Source organism: Cannabis sativa, chromosome 5 (genome assembly GCF_029168945.1).
Source record: "Cannabis sativa cultivar Pink pepper isolate KNU-18-1 chromosome 5, ASM2916894v1, whole genome shotgun sequence".
Taxonomy (NCBI): domain Eukaryota; kingdom Viridiplantae; phylum Streptophyta; class Magnoliopsida; order Rosales; family Cannabaceae; genus Cannabis; species Cannabis sativa.
In genome coordinates, this window is record NC_083605.1 from 20,156,868 (window position 1) to 20,177,476 (window position 20,609).

A 20,609-nucleotide genomic window follows, 5' to 3' on the forward strand; every position below is an offset into this window, starting at 1 on the left:
ATCTTTTTATCAAACCCTAAACTATCATAGTTTTATTTTTCCTCTCCAAACCAATTAGTCAAAGCCTCATTCTTCTTCATGTTTGCTCCTCTCAAACCTTCCACATTTCTTCTTATTTTCTACCTTCATTCTTAAAGTTTTGGATTTATAATCAAGGCTTGCGGGCTTGAGACATCAAATAGAAATATGTGAAGAGGTATGAAATATTTTCTTGCTCAATAATGCTAAATGTTATCTAGGGATCAGACCTATTATATTTTTCCTTTTCAGAAAAAACAAGTTTCAGTAAAGTGACGATATCTCTCTTGATATTGATCTGTTTTTAGAGATTTTTGTATCGTTAGAAAGCTTATTCGATTTCCCATAAGTTTTATGAAGAAATTTTTTGTTAATTCGAAGTCATACTATGTCAAAAAGTTAGTTTTATTCAATATCATCTGATTCGTTTCTTGAATCTTGTTCTTGCAAAACTGTTTTGGTAAAATTGTAATATCTCCTTGAATATAATTCCAATTTCAAAGATTTTGGTATCATTGGAAAGGGAATTTAATTTCCTAAAACTTTGATGAAGATGTTATCTTCTAGTTCTGAACCATTCAATGTCAAAAGTTTATATTTTTGCTAAGTTATGTAATTCGTTACTCCATATTCCTTCTCAGAAATAGTTTCAGGAAAACAATCATAACTCCCTCAGTTTTAAGCCATTTTTAATGATCTTTATATCATTGGAAAGATAATAAAATTTCCTATAATTTTTATGAAGACAACTTTCACTGAATTAGTATAGTTGTTGGTCAAAAATAGTGATCTTTCTGCTGTACTGTAAGAGTACGAATTTTAATGTTAGGGCCTTGAACCATGTGTTGTTATAGGTAGTAATGACGAGATAACAAGTCTTAAGCAGCGGGATTTGAGGATCTTATCCTCAACAAGAAAATTCATTGAGGTGCTTGGAGTAGCAAGAAGGTGTTCTTAATAACTGAGGTAAGAAGAGTGGACATCTGTGCACAGGGTGTATGTTGAAACATACAACTGTATTATGGGTTTGTATTTACATGTTTTATGGTAGATTGTTGTTTTATGCTAATGTTATTAGTGTGTGATAGTGATAAGGCTTTTGACTGTTTGTGTGAGGATAGCACTTATAGGATAGGTTCTGCTGCTGGTGTGAGCATAGCACTGCAGGATATATTTTTGGCTGCTTGTATGGGTTTACTTGCAGGTCATCCTATCATGGGTGAGTACAACTTGTGATAAGGGATTGCCCTATTGGATGCCGACTGTGAGAACAGCACAAGGCAGGGCAAGTTACACTTCATGTCTGATTAACATGAGTGGGAGTAGATTATCGTATGTGAGTACAATGTGCGATAAGATACTATGTGTTATATGTGTGAGTATAGCATGCATTATAATTACACTGTGATATGAAGTTGTATTGTATGTGAGAATAATGTGTGATATGACATGTTGTTATATGTATGCAAATATGGTATGAATTGATTTGATGTTGTGATATTGTTATACTTATGACTATGTTATCAAGTTTGGGGGGGGGGGGGGGGGTTATGTCCTACATAGCTCTTCTTACTGGGCGTTAGCTCACGGGTACTCTGTGTGCAGGTAAAGGCAAAACTATACAGTGAGGGTGGCGAGCTCGAGGCATGGATTACATGTTAGGGGATTGTCACGATGTTTTGGTTTAAAAATATTTCATTTAAGATTATGATTCAAATAGTTTTTGTAAGGCTTTATATTTTAAAGTTATGAATAAATAAATGTTTTGTTTTAAAAATAATGAGATCTCATGCTTAGTTATTTTTTATTAAAGAAGTCTTTTATTGTCTTTATCTTAAATGGTTTTAAACGGACTAGCTAGTGTGACGTCTCGGGAAATCGGGGCGTTACAAAAGCTAAAGAAAATATAACCAAAAGAACAATATATGAAGAAGGCACTTAGAATTTTTACGTGGTTGAGACGTTAATGAGCCTAAGTCCATGAGTTAGTATTATTATGAGATTGGCAAGAAAAGCCTAAGAGATTACAATAAATATGAGCACTTTATTCTTTTCTTGAGCAAGTAAATCAAACTTTTCCAATCCTTTGTAGGAAGGATTTAATGAGTATTTATAGTATAATAGAGATCATACTGTTGGGTTTTGTGCCCTAATTAAAATTCTATTTTAATGTAATCGTGAATATTCATTTATCAATAAAGAAATAGAATTATTTCATTACTTGTTTAATGTATTACTTGGTTCACATGTTTGTTTCATGACCATTTGTTTAATTTATAAATTCATTTAAATCCTTATCACATTGTTATTCATGACTACTGTGTTGTCTACATAGTGGAAAGTAATTAAGATTATGTGATTAAATATAGTCCCACGATTTATCAGTACAGTGTTTCCTACTGATATGATAATCAACAATGTAGTTTACTTATACTTTAGATAAGTGTTATATCGTTTCCAGGGCATTGGCAAAGTAAGCTTAGAATGGATATATTGTTATACATCGGCCTAGACCGATATTAAACTTAGATAAAATATCATAAACTTAGCATAATATTTATCTATGTCAATATCACTTAGTTGACTTAGATTAATGATCTCAATCCTAAGATGGTTAGGTTCTAGTTTAATTGTATTATTTGTGTTTTTTAATTTGTTCGTTAAAGTTGACCAATTGGATCTTCCCGATACTTACATATTGAGAAAATGGTAGTTCAATTGAGCAGGAGTGCTAATCATAGATACGAAATCTATAGCTTCTATAAATACATAGAAATAAAATGATAATTTCCTTCGAGCTTGGCTTAATAGAGATAAATGGTGGAGTACTCATTTTAGTAATTATATTAGTTTACTGAAATATCATTTATAGGTGGTTAAGTATTTTAAGGATAAAATATATTGAATGGTAGAACGGTAAAGTTGTTCCTACTCGATGTAGATCATCTATAGAGGATCATTGATTATTTGGATTGAAACAATAGATAATTAATGGTGTATCTATATCTTAGAACATATAGAGTGTTTTATATAATTAAGAGTGCAATTTCGAATCTATAGTAGAGTCAGGAGGAATTAATAATATAGAGAATTTACTTAGTAAGTTTTAGAACTACTTATTGAAAGCTTGATTATATAGGTCCATGGTCCTCACACCAGTTGAGATAATACTAGTTTATAGACTCAGTTAATTGGTTTTAATTAATCAATTAGAATTCTAAATTAGACTATGTCTTATTTATGAATTTTCACTAAGCAAGGGCTTAATTGTGAAGAATAAAGGTTTTAGGGTTTATTTGTTAATTGAGAGACTTTTTAAGATCTAATTAATAAATAAGTTAAAGGGCTATTTACAATAATATGGGAAAAAAAAATAATTTAATTACATTAAATATGATATTTTTTTTAAAAAAAAAAAAAAACTTTAAAATATGGAAAAAAAAATATAAAAAAATGCTATAAAAAAACTTTAAATTGTGTTTCTTTTTCTTTTCCTTTTTGAAAAAATGAGACACTGTAATAAGAAAAATGCTCTCAATAGAAGCTATTTTTTGTTTTTTTTTTACAAATACCGAAGCTGTTTGTTTTTTTAAACTATAGAAGCTTTTTTTTTTTTTACAAAAATGCAATATTAAATAATTTTATTAAAATAATAAATTAATAAACTAATCAACTCTATATTTTTAAAAGAGTTTCTTAACCAAAAATAATTACAAATACTAAAACTCATATAAATTTTACTTGCTTCTTAGAAGCTTTAAGACTCTACCACTAACCTACTACTAAAACTAAAACAACCACAAGACCAAAATTAAAACTAGTTACAAATTTTCGAGAAGTTCCAAGACTCGACCAACAAAATCACTACACAAAACAGTCACTATCCACTAAAAAAATAGCTGCAAAAGAAAATAGAATGAGAATATTCGACAAAATTGCTATCTTCATCAGAAAAGTCGTCGCTACCATAAATTCATTGTAATTAGACATTGAAGTTATCACTAGTGTTGGACGTTGGAGTTGTTGCCGGAGTTGAACCTTGCAATTTTACAAAGAAAACTCGATAATATTTATCAGCTAATTAAAATATAAGACCGAGAAATTAATTATGTAGAATAACCAAATAAAAAATTAAATTTTAAAATCATTTATGTGTAATAACAAAAGCAATAATTTAATACACAAACTAATTTCCTATGACAATAACTAAAAGTAAACAAAAATATAACACCTAAAGTAATAAGAAAGATATATCAATTACAAAAATGAGTTACTTAAAAAAATATCAAAAAAGAATGTTTAACAATGACTTATAAACTAAATAACAAAAATTTTCTACATCAAACAACTTATCAAAACTTTGATATAGAGAAACTAGTTACTACGTAAAATAATTAAATTAAAAATTAACTCACATAAACTAATTTCATAGATATTTAACAAGTAGCTTTCTTCTTACCCTTCTCATTATTATTACTGTAAAACAAAATACATAGTAATCAAATATATATTAAAACATATTAAAGATAAATATACGTTCGGTTGCTAGTTTCAGAACAACAAATTCATGATAAACTATTACTAAAAACTTAATAGAAATTAAAGCATTAAAACCAGTTTTAATAAAAATGTAGTACATACTTTCTTTTGACTTATTCCTTTCTTTTGCATCTTAATTTTCTTAGCAGTATCAAATTTCTTTCTAAGCTCTAGCTAATTAGAATTAGAGATTGTTTCCACCTGTTAAAAAATAAATACAAAATCAGAAATAAAATTTAAATGATATCGCAAACATGATAACAAACATAATTAATCAATTTTTAAAAAATAAAACCAATTTCGAGACTCTTACATAATAAAAATTGAATAAAAAATAAAACCAGTTTCATCAACAATATAATAAAAAAATACAATGCAAAAACTATAACCTAAAAATAATACAAATTTTTAAAACCAGTTTCATCAACATTTAAAAAAATACAAAATAAAAACAAGTTTCATCAACAACATAATGTAAAAAATACAATGCACAAAAGTATAATGTAAAAACGATACCAATTTTAAAAATCAGTTTCATCAAAATTAAAAGAAACTAATCATTTCATTAAAAGCAACAGAAAAAAAAACCATGTTTCATCAACAATATAATGAAAAAATATGATACAAAATATTATAACCTAAAAACAATAGAAACTTTTAAAACCAATTTCATCAACATTTAAATAAACTAAATATTTCATTAAAAGAAGCAGAATAAAAACCAGTTTCATCAACAACATAATGAAAAAAATACAATGCACAAAGTATAATGTAAAAACCATATCAACTTTAAAAACCAGTTTCATCAAAATTAAAAAAAAAAAAAAAAACTAATCATTTTATTAAAAGCAGAAAAAAAAACTCGTTTCATCAACATCACTTTTTTAAAAAATATAATGTAAAAAATTATAATATAAAAATAATACAAACTTTAAAAACCAGTTTCATCAACATTAAAAGAAACTAATAATTTCATTAAAAGAAACAGCAAATAAAATTCATCAACAAGATAATGAAAAAATTATAATAAGAAATACCATGTAAGAATTCTTAACGAATGAATCAGACAACTAATTAAAAATCTAACATAAAGAAACCAGTTTTATAAAATAAACAAATTAAGAACTAACACATGATAACCAGTTACTTATTTATCTGAATCTATCATCACCATCATGCTCAGTCATTCTAATGTATTTTGACAGACCCAAAACTCAACCAATATTTATTTTTCTTTTTTATAAAGAATACATATACAGCGGGGAAAAGATAAAAAGTTAGAAAAGAAAGATAAACTATTGCTCTAAAATTAGTCTAAAAATTTAGAAATTACATCCTAAAAAATATAAAAAAAATTACTCAAATCAAAAATCAATATATAAACCCAAACCCATAAAGTATATAAGCATATTATCCATTTTAACCGTGCAACTCATCAAAATCTGTTACACAAAACAACCAAATTGAAAACTAATACATAAAAATGAATATTTGAAATAACTAAATCAACAAGCAATTTTGGTGAGTTATGTGCAATAATAATACTAATAATTAAATATAAAAATTTGTTTTTCGAAAAATAAAAAATATATGTATTACCAATCAAAGTGTAATAATATCTATAGCACTATCAATTTTACATCAAAAAGCACATTTGTAGCAAATGAACTATAACCATGCGAATCACAAACTTAAAGTATCATAATTCAAAATATTTAAAAATGAAAAACCGTGCTTTTGCAAATGTCATTTATATATAAGAAAATATAAAACAGTATGCGTCTGTAGAAGCAGAAAGTAATTCTGCTACAGCAAAACAGAAGAGGCAGAATATAAAATATTTGCAGAAAAATAAATAACTTGACACAAGAGATTTATACGTGGTATCAGTGTTCTCACAAACACTCCTAGTCCACGGGGCCACGCCCAGAGAATGAAATCAATTAATAAAGTATCAAAATTACAAAGACAATTGACTTAAACAAGTTTATACTCCCTCTAAAGTATTGCTGCAATCCTTTGTAATCCACTTTATGAATCTGACTTCTTGAAACACCTTCAAGCCCGAACTCCCTTCGTCTTTGAAGTGTGAGTACTTACTTCCTCCCGAAGTAAGGCTTCAACAAGTCTTCTCCCGAAGACCAAGTGCTTACTTCCTCCCGAAGTAAGGCTTTATCAAGTCTTCTCCTGAAGACCAATCTCTTGTTCAATCAAGTAGTTCTTCACAACCTCTAGGACAGAGTAAGAACAGAAATAAACTACTAGAACCTAGATGAACAACTAGGCTCTCACAAAACAAAGATAACTCTCTTCTCTCAAAAGATAGATGCAAAAAATGAATAATGGAAGAGCTGATTCGAATGGTTGCTCTCTAGGCTCTATTTATAGAACATAGAAACCAAAGAGGCAACCACAAGTTCGAATCTACAGCTGTACAAAAACTTTCTAAAGAAAACACGATCTGCAGCATCAAATTCGGATGCTGACGCAGCAGATCAGACCGGAAACGGGAAACTTGCTATAATCGGGTCCGATCCTCTATTAATGCTTGATTCATGCCAAAAACAGATTAGATATTCTGATTGTATCAAGATACAATCGAAATCAATAAGGAAAAAGGCAATAATCAAAGTTTCCCTAAAAAAGACAACTTTCCAAAAGAGAATTGTTTCTCTATTAAGAAGTTTCTAAATAAAAGAAAGTCCAGCTGAAAAGTGCAACTTTCCTAACAAGGAAAAGAGCAACTACAATCCGAGTAAACAAGGTAAGAAATCGGTTTTGAATGCACAAGAATCTTACCATAAAAAAAATATTTTGTCAACTAACTTGCCCAAAAAAAGACTTTACAATCTCCCCCTTTGGAACTTTAGATGAACAAAATATTTTTTAACACAAAGTACCTGCAAATTAAAGTTAGCAAGAACAAATAACAACTCCTCCTGAGTAACACACTCGAAATTGTAAAACAACAAAACAACATGCTAACTTTTAATCTAAATAAGTTCACAAGTACCAAACACAACTCCCCATGGAAAAAGGGTCCAGAGTTGATAAAAACAAATTGAATTGTAATATCCAGTTTAAAATAGTATTTAATTTCTCGTTTGAATATTAATTGTGCGAGGATAATTATTTCATTTATTGTGTTGTTAGTGAGTTGATATTATTGCTTAGAGTAGTTGTACCATTTTTTTTAAAGAAAGTTAAAGTTGTATTAACTATGAAAGTAAAATATTATGATATTTTCATAAGTAGGTCATCATTTAATTAAAGCCCGATATGAAAGTCCATTAAGTTTTTATAATATATTTATTAGATTTAATTAATTGTATAAGTGGTATTAAATAATATTATTATTTGATTAATGTTAGAAACATCGTAAGTTTAGAGAAATTCGCAGGTTTAGAAACTGTTTTACTAAAATGTCCATATCTGGAGTTTTATAACTCCGATGGAGGTGATTCTAGTGGCGTTGGAAAGATAATTTAAAGATCTATAAATTTTGTAGACATAACCATATCATAATTCGTAATTTTTTTAGGTGAAAACTAAGCCCTAAAGTTACGCGATTTAGAGGTTACAATTTAAATTTAAAAGTAAGATATTTGTTTATTTAATAATTTATCATATTATTATTGCTATTATGTTAATATTATTATTATTCATAAAACTAAACCTAAGAGTCAGAATAGTATAGGTTTCATTAACCCTAAAATTATATCGTTCCATTCTTCCCACCTATCTGAGCAAAACTAACCCTAAAATTTTCAAATCATCTTTCCATTACATCCTTAGCCAAATCTATACCACTCTTCACTCTCATCTTTGATCACCATCATCTTATGTCTTTCGATCCAAGCAGCTTGATATATTTGACGTAAGAAACTCTACATTTACTTATTCATTGATCACAATAGGAGAATATTCGTAGGTCTCATTTTCTTATTTTTCAAAATGAAACATGTCTCAGTAAAACTGCCATATCTCTCTAAATACTCATCCGATTCTCGCAATCTTGGTGTCTATAGAAAGCTTATTGAATTTTCCATAATTCTTATAAAGAAAGGTTTTACTGAATCGAAATTTATATATGTCAAAAATTAGTATTTTGTAAAATAAGGCAAAATATTGGGGCGTTACAGTTGGTATCAGAGCCGATCGTTCCTTAGCCCGAAGGATACTCACAGTATACATACAGAAGACTAAAAAGATCCCTCTCACTATAACGTAAGTGTTAGTATTAATATGCTTAGTATTGCTATTAATAGTTTTATATGTGATACATAGATTTTTATTAAAATATGTTTTCTAGAATTAGAGCCTCATCTGTAGTGGGTGCTTAGAGAAATTAAGAGTATATTACCCCTTATGATTGATTACACTTTTTACGAAGAAGATGAACAGGTTTTATATTTCTTTATTGCCTTGAATTGAATCTAGGAAGGACAGTGTTCCTTTCTTGAAAATTTAGAATAAATTATATTAGGAATTCATAAGACTTTGTTTGATAAATAGAATATTACTAGTTAAGCTTGACAACATTAAGTTTAGATATGTTCATGGAATCTTTTCTCCCTATAATTGAACTCTTTTGTTTCTTTTAAATCAACCTTTCTTGTAAGAGCTCACACATGCAACTAGAAGATCAGTTAGAATCTTTGTGAAAGGAACAACCAGTAGAGGTGGGGGCTAAGGATGTGTGTTCCGCTGACCCACAAATGGTTGATGTTCCAGAGAACCCAATAGTAGTTAAGGCTAACGATCTAATAGAGGCATTGGAAGGAATGTGAGCATGACTAAGACGATTTGTTGAAGAGTTTCCACAGGCTCAGCACAATAGATCACCAACACTAGTAGTAGAACTTAAAGCACATAATGAAATGTACCAATAGCCAACTAAGTACCGATGCATAGAATTGCACCTGTCTACAAATGGTTAAAGATGAAGTCTCCACACCTAGTTATGAAAGGAAGTCCAACCTATATGTAGTAAGGAATGATTTAAGATGGTGGATGCTATACTAGACCAGATAGGGTATTTTATGAAACCCACTTATTAAGAAAGATGAAAGAATAGACCTATAAGGAGCAAGTTCTATCTTGATGGATATTCTATGGATACACACCCCTAAGTTAGATGGTAAGAAGTATGAATATTGTATATGAAGACTTTAGAGAAAAGTCTATTATACAAATTAGTCCAAAGAGGACTATGCCATCACGTAGAAAGGAGTGTAGCGTACTGAATAGAATCTAGAATAAGAAGTTAGAAAGAGACCTGATATAATTTTTTTTTTTTTAAATAATGACTTATGAAGGTATCTTGAATACCAAGAGATAAGTAGATCATCAACAAATATTAGATTACCGAAGAAAAATTGTAAGCTTCAAACTCAAGGTCAGCTACTTTGTGAGGAGACAATAAAGTAAAATGCGCATGGTTTCGATAAAGAGAATTTCAAAGGAGGAAAAAAAAAGATTTAGACACGGCTAACAATTTGGGTACAACATGAATGAGAGGCAACACAGAGGACAACTCTACAGAACAATTCAAACTGGACAACTTAGAGATCATGGATACAGCTTCGTAAAGGATGAAAAAAAAAATAAACAACTATAGAAAGTAGATCATAAATTCAAGACTTGAGGAAGGCAAGAGACAAGTGAGACACAACTAGGACTAAAGTGATACATCTAGAATAATTTCATGGAACAACAAGGACCATACGAGTTTTTGTGAAGTGTTGGGATTACGAAATGATCAAGCAACATAAAAGGCACAGAGTATGCAAATGATACTACAATCCACTCATGATTTGCTTTGTGGATAATAGTATGAGTATGTTTAAGTGAATAGAAGCAAATAATTAAATAAAAAAAAAAACTTACAAAAGTGTTAATTTTGGTCAAGAGAGGTGGCATTTCTATGCTATATAGTGTTAGAATGAAGAATGACATCAGATCTGCCAAAAGTTAAAGTTGTCAAGAGCTAAAAATTCAGACAAATATTTAAAACTTTCTCAACCTAGAGGGCTAGTAATGGAGCAATATCCTAGAGGAACATACTAAGATGGAATAAGACAATAGCCATTGTTTGGAAAATAACTAAAGTTTATCTAATTGGAAGTGAGGAACTTATAAGGAAAGAGAAAGGGATGTATATATTGATAACATGATTGCATTCAGATATGGAATGAAGATGCTTAAGTGAAGTATGGACTTATTTTTAAAGGTAGTTTAGGAAGTACGAGTCAAAGAGCCCTGACTAAATTATTATAAAAAGTGAGTCTCTAGTAGCAAATCAGATACAAGTGGGGTGAAGGAGGTATAATAACGATGAACAGAGTAAGGTCTGTTCGGCATGATTTGTCAATTATGTATATAGTATCCTTACCCCGACAACTTGGTTGATTGATATATTATGAGATTACATGATAAACCTATGGTTAAATAGTAAATGATAAATAAATAATTGGGCTACCTAACCTATGTTAGGGTTGAACTCGTTTTAAAGGGTTACTAATGCACTTACGATATTTTAGCATATATGATCTTACTTAACTAAAAGTAGATGGTTTGTACTCAAATGTAAGTTGGTTTTAGATTTTGGAGGTCTTAACAGTGCAATTAAGAAGTTGGAATTTATTTTGTGAACTATAGAGGTCTACAATATGTAAGACATAAATATAGTTAGAAAAATATATGGTATTATAAATATGAAAGTGATGTGATACCCAGAAGGTTAGTATAATAGAAGAAACAATCATTGAACACAGTTACACATATCTATCAGCATTGCAGATTTAGACTTCATCAGTATAGCAATGTAACACCACCTGATGAAATGTGGAGGAAAGTAGGACAAATGGCTGATACTACTGGAAGGGTTCCTCTTTGGATAATAGGTACTGTAACTGGTGTTCTGGTGATCGGTTTACTCAGTATTTTCTTTTATGGTTCATATTTTGGATTAGGGTCATCCCTTAGTTAATATTTAGTTAATAAATAATAAAATAAAATATAGATGCTTATGGGCGATATCTAATGAAACTGTCGCTGGAATTGAGATCTCATTCAAAGAGTAAGATACCAAATATTTGGAGTATCTTTTTGTATTATATGGATGATCCGATCCGCAAAGACCATGATTGGGAATTGCTTGATCGTCTTTCTTCGAGGAGGAGACAAAACATAATCAACTTGAATTCGTCACAGCTATTTAAAATCTTAGTGAAAGACTGAATTTTTTATCTCATGTTTGCCTAGAAGATAAAAGTTAGTGTGGAAAACTAGATAATCTCATAATCAAGTCAACTTTGTTGAAAGGAGTAATGGAGGACCAAGCACCATAGGAGAGATTAGCGAAGAAAATACAATAAAGTGATACAAGAAAGAGACTACAAAAGAAACCAACAGCGGTTACCTAGAAAAAAATGGGAAGGCATGACAAGTGCAATGAATACATGGATAAAGGATATCAAGAAGTGAATGTTAAACAAAAAAAAAAGTGGTCGAAATGGATCATTAAAATATTTATATATAGAAGACCTTTTAAAGAGCTTACATGTTTATTTCCAAGTGTCATTGTAACGCCCCGATATTTTGCCTTATTTTACAAAAATACTATTTTCATGCATAATTTGAAAAGATTAAAAAAATAATTTAAATACAACAGTGGATTTTAAAGAAAATCAAAATGCAACAGAGAAGGATCCTTCATTTGTAAAACAAGATACAGTAAGTAAATAATTTTAAATAATGCATTTCCACTGTGTTAGATTTATCAACTGCTTAAAATAAAACTAAGGCACCACCGGCGTTCTAGATCGTTTGTCCGCCCGTAGCCGCTCACAGTATACGTACCAGAACTGACCCTGCTCACTATACATACTTCCCTGTCTAATACCTGTAGGGGGAAAGTAAGGGGGGTGAGCTAAAAGCTCAGTAAGGAAATGCTTATCAAACAATACCATATAATATCACACATACCATTAATGTATTTATTAAGTTTTAGCAATATCATACATGCTCTTTTATAACTATAACCAAATAACTGTACATATGGAAACCTTTATCATACAAGTCTATATTATTTGTTCACACCGTACACATATACAGAGATCATAACTCCAATATCATACTCATAACATAATCATATCAATACTATAAATAATAATGTCATTATCACAACATTGGCATATCATAGCCATTACTTACATAACCCGGGCCTAGCCTGACCCTACAATATCCTGGGCCTAATCTGCCCACATAATAACATGGGCCTATGCAGCCCTACCATTGTTATAGGATAGGGTATCTCTATATTCAACAGTAACATCACTGTATCATACCCACCATAACAATCTCATACACGACTCAGGAAAACGCAGGGTAGGGTATCTCTACATTCAACGGCCTTATCCCGTATCATAGCCCACCATGATCCCTCACTTTACCTGAGACGTTAGCATACAACATATAACATACAACATATAACATACAACAATACACCATACATCATACAACATACAATACACAACATACAACATACACATATACAAGTCATAACAACCATAATTTATATATCAATTTACGAATATTGTGTCCATACCACACATTCTCAGTACCATATACAGACTTATAATAACAAATCATAACTCATATTTCAGTACACAAAGAATCTAAATTTATGCAGATAAACACATATAACACTATCTAATTTCCTTACCTCAAATCCCGCTGCTTAAGAGTTGTTATCTCATCACTACTACCTATAATAAGACATGGGTCAAGGCCCTAATATTAAAATTCGTACTCTTACAGTACAGCAGAAAGATTACTATTTTTGACCAACAACTACACTAATTCAGTAAACGTTGTCTTCATAAAAATTATAGAAAATTCCATTATCTTTCCAATGATATAAAGATCATTAAAAATGGATCAAAACTCAGAGAGTTATGATTGTTTTACTGAAACTATTTCTGAGAAGGAATATGGAGTAACAAATTATACGACTTAGCAAAAATACAAACTTTTTGCATTGAAAGGTTCAGAACTAGAAGATAACATCTTCATGAAAGTTTTAGGAAATTAAATTCCCTTTCCAATGATATCAAAATCTCTGAAATTGGAATTATATTCAAAGAGATATTACAATTTTACCAAAACAGTTTTGGAAGAACAAGATTCAAGAAACGAATTACATGATACAGAAGGAAACTAACTTTTCGACATAGTATAACTCCGAATTCACGAAATGTTTCTTCATAAAACTTATGGAAAATTGAATAAGCTTTGAAACCATATATAGATCATTAAAAATGGACAAGAATTGAGAGAGTTATGGTATTTTAAGTGAAAGTACTTTTTCTGGGAATATGAAAAAAAACGATTTACAATAATATCAGAAAGATGATAATTTTCGACATAGAATATCACCGAAATGGTGAATAGTTTCTTCATAAAAATTTTAGATCATCGAATAAGCTTTCTAACGATATAAAAATCGCTGGAAACGGATCAATATTGAGAGAGATATGACTATTTTACTAAGACAATAATTTTCAGAAATAAATAAAAAACGAGATTTCATAGTTTAACCTAAAAGTTCACAACAATAAGTGGAAGAACTCTCTTACCTCTTGATGACTCTTCTTAATCAGTGCTAGATCTTGAAATCTCAAATTATTAGAATGGTGATGATGATCTCAATGTTATGTTGATGAAAATCATGAGTTGTTTGGCGAAGAGAATGAAACAAGAAGGAAAATTATAAATCTTTGATAGATAGCGAGATGGATAACTTGTAGGGTATAGGATTTTATGAGTGTCTTCTCTAAGAATTGTATTCGAATTTGAAAGAAAGAGATTGAGATTGAGTTTTATTTTTCTCAGGGTTAGAGGCTCTGCATATTACGTATCAAGAATGTGATAGATTTAGGTTTTATAATCTAATTAAACCCATAAAAGAAAATAATAAAATAACCCTGTAATCTAATACTAATTTAACTCTAAATAGAATAATTAAATAAAAATCTTATTTGTTAGATATAAGTTTTAAATTTGAATTTTAAAACTTAGGGTTTCTATACTAAACTTAACAGGTCGTCACTTTGTACCTTAATTTTGACCCCAATAAAATTAAAATTACGATAAATCTATTTCTACATAATTGATAGATCTTTGAATTATCTTTCCAACGCCACTGAAATCACCTCAATCCGAGCTCTAGAACTCCAGATATGATCGTTTTAGTAAAACAGTTTTTAATCCTGCGAATTTATCCAAACCTACGAATTTTTAACATTAATTCTATAATAATGTTATTTAATATCACTTATACCATTAATTAAAATCCACTAAATAATTTATAAAACCCTAATAAACTTTCATATTGGGCTTTAATTAAATGATTACCTACCTTGTAAAAATACCATAATATTTTACTTTCGTAGTTAATATAACTTTAACTCTCTCTAGAAAATTGGTACAATAATCTAAGCAACAATCTCAACTCACTAACAACGCCAATATATAAGATAATTATCCTCACACAATTAATATCCCAAGGAGAGAAAAAAAAATTAAATACTATTTTAATCTGGATATTACATTCTACCCTCCTTAAAAAAATTTCGTCCTCGAAATTTAACTTACCAACACTCGGGGTGTTGAGTCTTCATGTCTTTCACCACTTACTGCATTACCTCATTATCTACCATATATATGGACCCAATAAACATGCATTTAACCTATGTCTTATCGGTCAATCCATAACACATAAAATATACACAACTTAATTAAGTATTATTATTTCTCTATACATTACTTAAATACCAAAATGTACTCCATTACAATAACGTACATATACATGCTTTAAATACATAAGTTTTGCAATAACTTGCTCGTAATTTTATAAAAATTTCTTCTCTTATGAACATCCTTACATGTCATTAAGAGTTAAACTATTTATTCTCTAATGAACATCCTTACATGCCATCAAGAGTAAAACTATTCATTCTCTCATGAACATTCTTACATGTCACTTGAGAACACATTATATAATACAAAAATAACAAACACAAAGAGTAGGGTAAAAGATCTTATGCAAACTTCTCTTTAATTATTCCCATTCTCTCATTGAATGTTATTATAGACTAAAATCTTACTCTCTCTCTCTCTCTCTCTCTCTCTCTCTCTCTCTCTCTCTCTCTCTCTCTCTCTCTCTCTCTCTCTCTCTCTCTCTCTTTTTATTCCACTGTAAAGCTACGATGTCATTCTTGCAGTTTCATAGTTGTTACTCATCGATAGACACTTTTTCCATGGCACTTGAAAATAAACATGGAATCTCTTTAAAAGGTCTTCTATGTATAAATATTTAACTATCTATCTGACTACCTTTTTGTCTAACGTTCACTTATTAATTTCCTTTATCCATGCATTCGTTGCACTTGTCATGACTTCCCATCTTCCAAGATAATAGTCTTTGGTTCCTTTTGTTGTCTGATTTTTGTATCACTCTATTGTATTTTCTTTGCTAATCTCTCTTATGGTGCTTGGTCCTCCATTACTCCCTTCAATCAAGTTGACTTGATTATGAGATTAGCTAGTTTTCTATACTAACTTTTATCTACTTTGGTATTATCTTGCTATAGTGGTGAAGTTTGAATCTGTAATGCCGATAGATTCTGATAGTTATGTTTAATGATTGCTTCTTCTAATATACTAGCCATCTGAGGTATCACATAACTTCATACTTATCATAGCATTGATTATTCCAGCCATATTCATGCCCTCAATATTGTAGCCGTCTTTAATTCACCAAAAAAATATCTCAACTTCTTAATTGTACTTCTAAAACTTTTAAATCTCTTAAACATACATTCCAATACTAATTATTTACTTAAGACTATACCATATATGTATTAAAACATAGAAAGCACACTAATAACCCCTTTAAAATAAGTTCAACCCTACCATGGCTTATCGTAGCCTAATTATTTATTATCTGTTGACTATTAACAATAAGTCAACCATACCAATCTCATAATGTATTGATCATCCAAGTTATCAGGGTAAGGATACTATATATATAATTTGCAAACTATGCCGAACAGACCTTACTCTGTCCATCACTATTATACCTCCTATACCCCTACTTGTATTTGATTTATTACTGGAGACTCACTATTTATAATTCCTTAGTCAGGGATTTTTTATTCTTACTTCCCATACTACCTTTAAGCACAAGTCAATAATTCGTTCAAGCGTCTCATTTTACATCCAAACGCCACCAAATTATCAATACCTATCTTGTTTTTTTCTACTTCTAACTTTTTGCACTTTCAATTGGACAAGACTTAGTAGTGTGCAATAAGTTAGTTATTGTCAGCTTGAGAGAGTCCTTCCAAAGATCTCTATCACTGGCTTTTTAGATTGAGAAAAATATCTAATATTTTTCCCTTTTTTTTGCTCTTAACAATTTTAGCTTTTGACAAATCCATAGTCATTTTCTTCTCGGGCACTATAGGGCCTAGAAACACCATCTCTTTTCAGCAGGGCTGGACTTTGTGAGTTTTCCTCTTAGTTTCTCATTAGATGACACTCCAACATACTTATACTATTGCCCATAATATAAGTCGTAATTGGATTGTAGTATCCTTTGCTTACGTTGTGCCTTGAATTCCTTTATGTTGCATGAGTGTATTTTCTAATCCCAACACTTATCAAAAACTTGTATAGTCCTTGACATGCCATGACATTCTTCAATATATGTTACTTTGGTCCTAATTGTGTCTCACTTTTTTTCCTGTCTCTAAGTGAGGCTTTCCTAACATTTTCTCATTGAGCTATACTCCACACCATTGTTGTTGTATCAGTGAGTATTTGGAATCTAGGGATGTCACCCTTGAATGCTAATTCCTCCTCTTTCTCAAGTTTTGAATTTGCAATCTACTCTCTATAGTTGTTTGTTGTACACCCGCCACAAAGCTGCATCCACAATCTCTTAGTTGTGTAGTTGTGATCAATTCCGAGTAGTCACCCTCTTAGTTGTCTCTCATTCATGTTGTACCCAAATTGTTAGCCGTGCCTGGACTTTTTTTTTTTTGTCTTTCTCCTTTGAAAATGTCTCTGTCGAAACCAAACACATTTTTCTCTATTGTCTCCTCCACCAAGTAGATGACCTTGAGTTTAAAGTTTACAACTTTCCTTCGGTAATCTAATATTTGTTGATGCTCTGCTTATCTCTTAGTATTTAAGATACCTTCATAAGTTATTACCTCTAGTAATTTTATCATGTCTCTTTCTAACTTCTTATTTTGGATTCTATTCAGCACACTACACTCCTTTCTATATGATGGCATCGTCCTCTCCTGACTCATTTCTATAACATACTTATCTCCAATGTCTTTGCATACAGTACTCATACTTCTTACCATCTAACTTAGGAGTGTGTAACTTATAGAATATCCAACAAGATAGTACCTTCTCCTTAAAGATCTATTATTTCATCCTTCTTAATAAGTAGGTTTCGTAAATTATACTGTCCCAGTCTGGTATAACGTCTACTATTCTAAGTCATCCCTACTTCCTATATGTTGGGCTTCCATTCATGGCTAGGTGTAGAGACTGCTTCTTCAACCATTCATAGATAGGTGAAAATATATGCGTCGGTACTTAGTTGGCTATTGGTACATTTCATTATGTGCTTCAAGTTCCACTACTAGTGTTGGTGATCTTTTGTTGAGCCTGTGAAAACTCTTCAACAAATTGTCTCAGTCATGCTCGTAGTCCTTCCAATACCTCTATTAGATCGATAGCCTTAACTATTATTGGGTTCTTTGGAACATCGACCATCTGTGGGTCAGCGGAACACACATCCTTAGCCCCCACCTCTATTGGTCGTTCCTTTCACATTGATTCTAACTGATCTTCTAGTTTCATGTGTGAGCTCTTACAAGAAAGGTTGATTTAAAAGAAACAAAAGAGTTCAATTATTGGAAGAGAAGATTCTATGTACATATCTAAACTTAATGTTGTCAAGCTTAACTAGTAATATTCTATTTATCAAATAAAGTCTTATGAACTCCTAATATAATTTATTCTAAATTTTCAAGAAAGGAACATGGTCCTTCCTAGTTCAATTCAAGACAATAAAGAAATATAAACCTATACATCTTCTTCCTAAAAAGTGTAATCAATCATAAGAGATAGAGGGTACTATTGATGTCTCTAAGCACCACCTAAGATGAGGCTCTAATTATATGTATCACATATAAGACTATTAATGGCAATACCAAGAAAATTAAAACTAACACTTACATAATAGTGAGAGGGATCTTTTTCAGTCTTCTGTATGTATACCGTGAGTATCCTTCGGGCTAACGGACGATCGGCTCTGATACCAACTGTAACGCCCCGATATTTTGCCTTATTTTACAAAAATACTATTTTCATGCATAATTTGAAAAGATAAAAAAATAATTTAAATACAACAGTGGATTTTAAAGAAAATCAAAATGCAACAGAGAAGGATCCTTCATTTGTAAAACAAGATACAGTAAGTAAATAATTTTAAATAATGCATTTTGACTATGTTAGATTTATCAACGGCTTAAAATAAAACTAAGGCACCACCGGCGTTCTAGATCGTTTGTCCGCCTGAGCCGCTCACAGTATACGTACCAGAACTGACCCTGCTCACTATACATACTTCCCTGTCTAATACCTGTAGGGGGAAAGTAAGGGGGTGAGCTAAAAGCTCAGTAAGGAAATGCTTATCAAACAATACTATATAATATCACACATACCATTAATGTATTTATTAAGTTTTAGCAATATCATACATGCTCTTTTATAACTATAACCAAATAACTGTACATATGGAAACCTTTATCATACAAGTCTATATTATTTGTTCACACCGTACACATATACAGAGATCATAACTCCAATATCATACTCATAACATAATCATATCAATACTATAAATAATAATGTCATTATCACAACATTGGCATATCATAGCCATTACTTACATAACCCGGGCCTAGCCTGACCCTACAATATCCTGGGCCTAATCTGCCCACATAATAACATGGGCCTATGCAGCCCTACCATTGTTATAGGATAGGGTATCTCTATATTCAACAGCAACATCACTGTATCATACCCACCATAACAATCTCATACACGACTCAGGAAAACGCAGGGTAGGGTATCTCTACATTCAACGGCCTTATCCCGTATCATAGCCCACCATGATCCCTCACTTTACCTGAGACGTTAGCATACAACATATAACATACAACATATAACATACAACAATACACCATACATCATACAACATACAATACACAACATACAACATACACATATACAAGTCATAACAACCATAATTTATATATCAATTTACGAATATTGTGTCCATACCACACATTCTCAGTACCATATACAGACTTATAATAACAAATCATAACTCATATTTCAGTACACAAAGAATCTAAATTTATGCAGATAAACACATATAACACTATCTAATTTCCTTACCTCAAATCCCGCTGCTTAAGAGTTGTTATCTCATCACTACTACCTATAATAAGACATGGGTCAAGGCCCTAATATTAAAATTCGTACTCTTACAGTACAGCAGAAAGATTACTATTTTTGACCAACAACTACACTAATTCAGTAAAAGTTGTCTTCATAAAAATTATAGAAAATTCCATTATCTTTCCAATGATATAAAGATCATTAAAAATGGATTAAAACTCAGAGAGTTATGATTGTTTTACTGAAACTATTTCTGAGAAGGAATATGGAGTAACAAATTATACGACTTAGCAAAAATACAAACTTTTTGCATTGAAAGGTTCAGAACTAGAAGATAACATCTTCATGAAAGTTTTAGGAAATTAAATTCCCTTTCCAATGATATCAAAATCTCTGAAATTGGAATTATATTCAAAGAGATATTACAATTTTACCAAAACAGTTTTGGAAGAACAAGATTCAAGAAACAAATTACATGATACAGAAGGAAACTAACT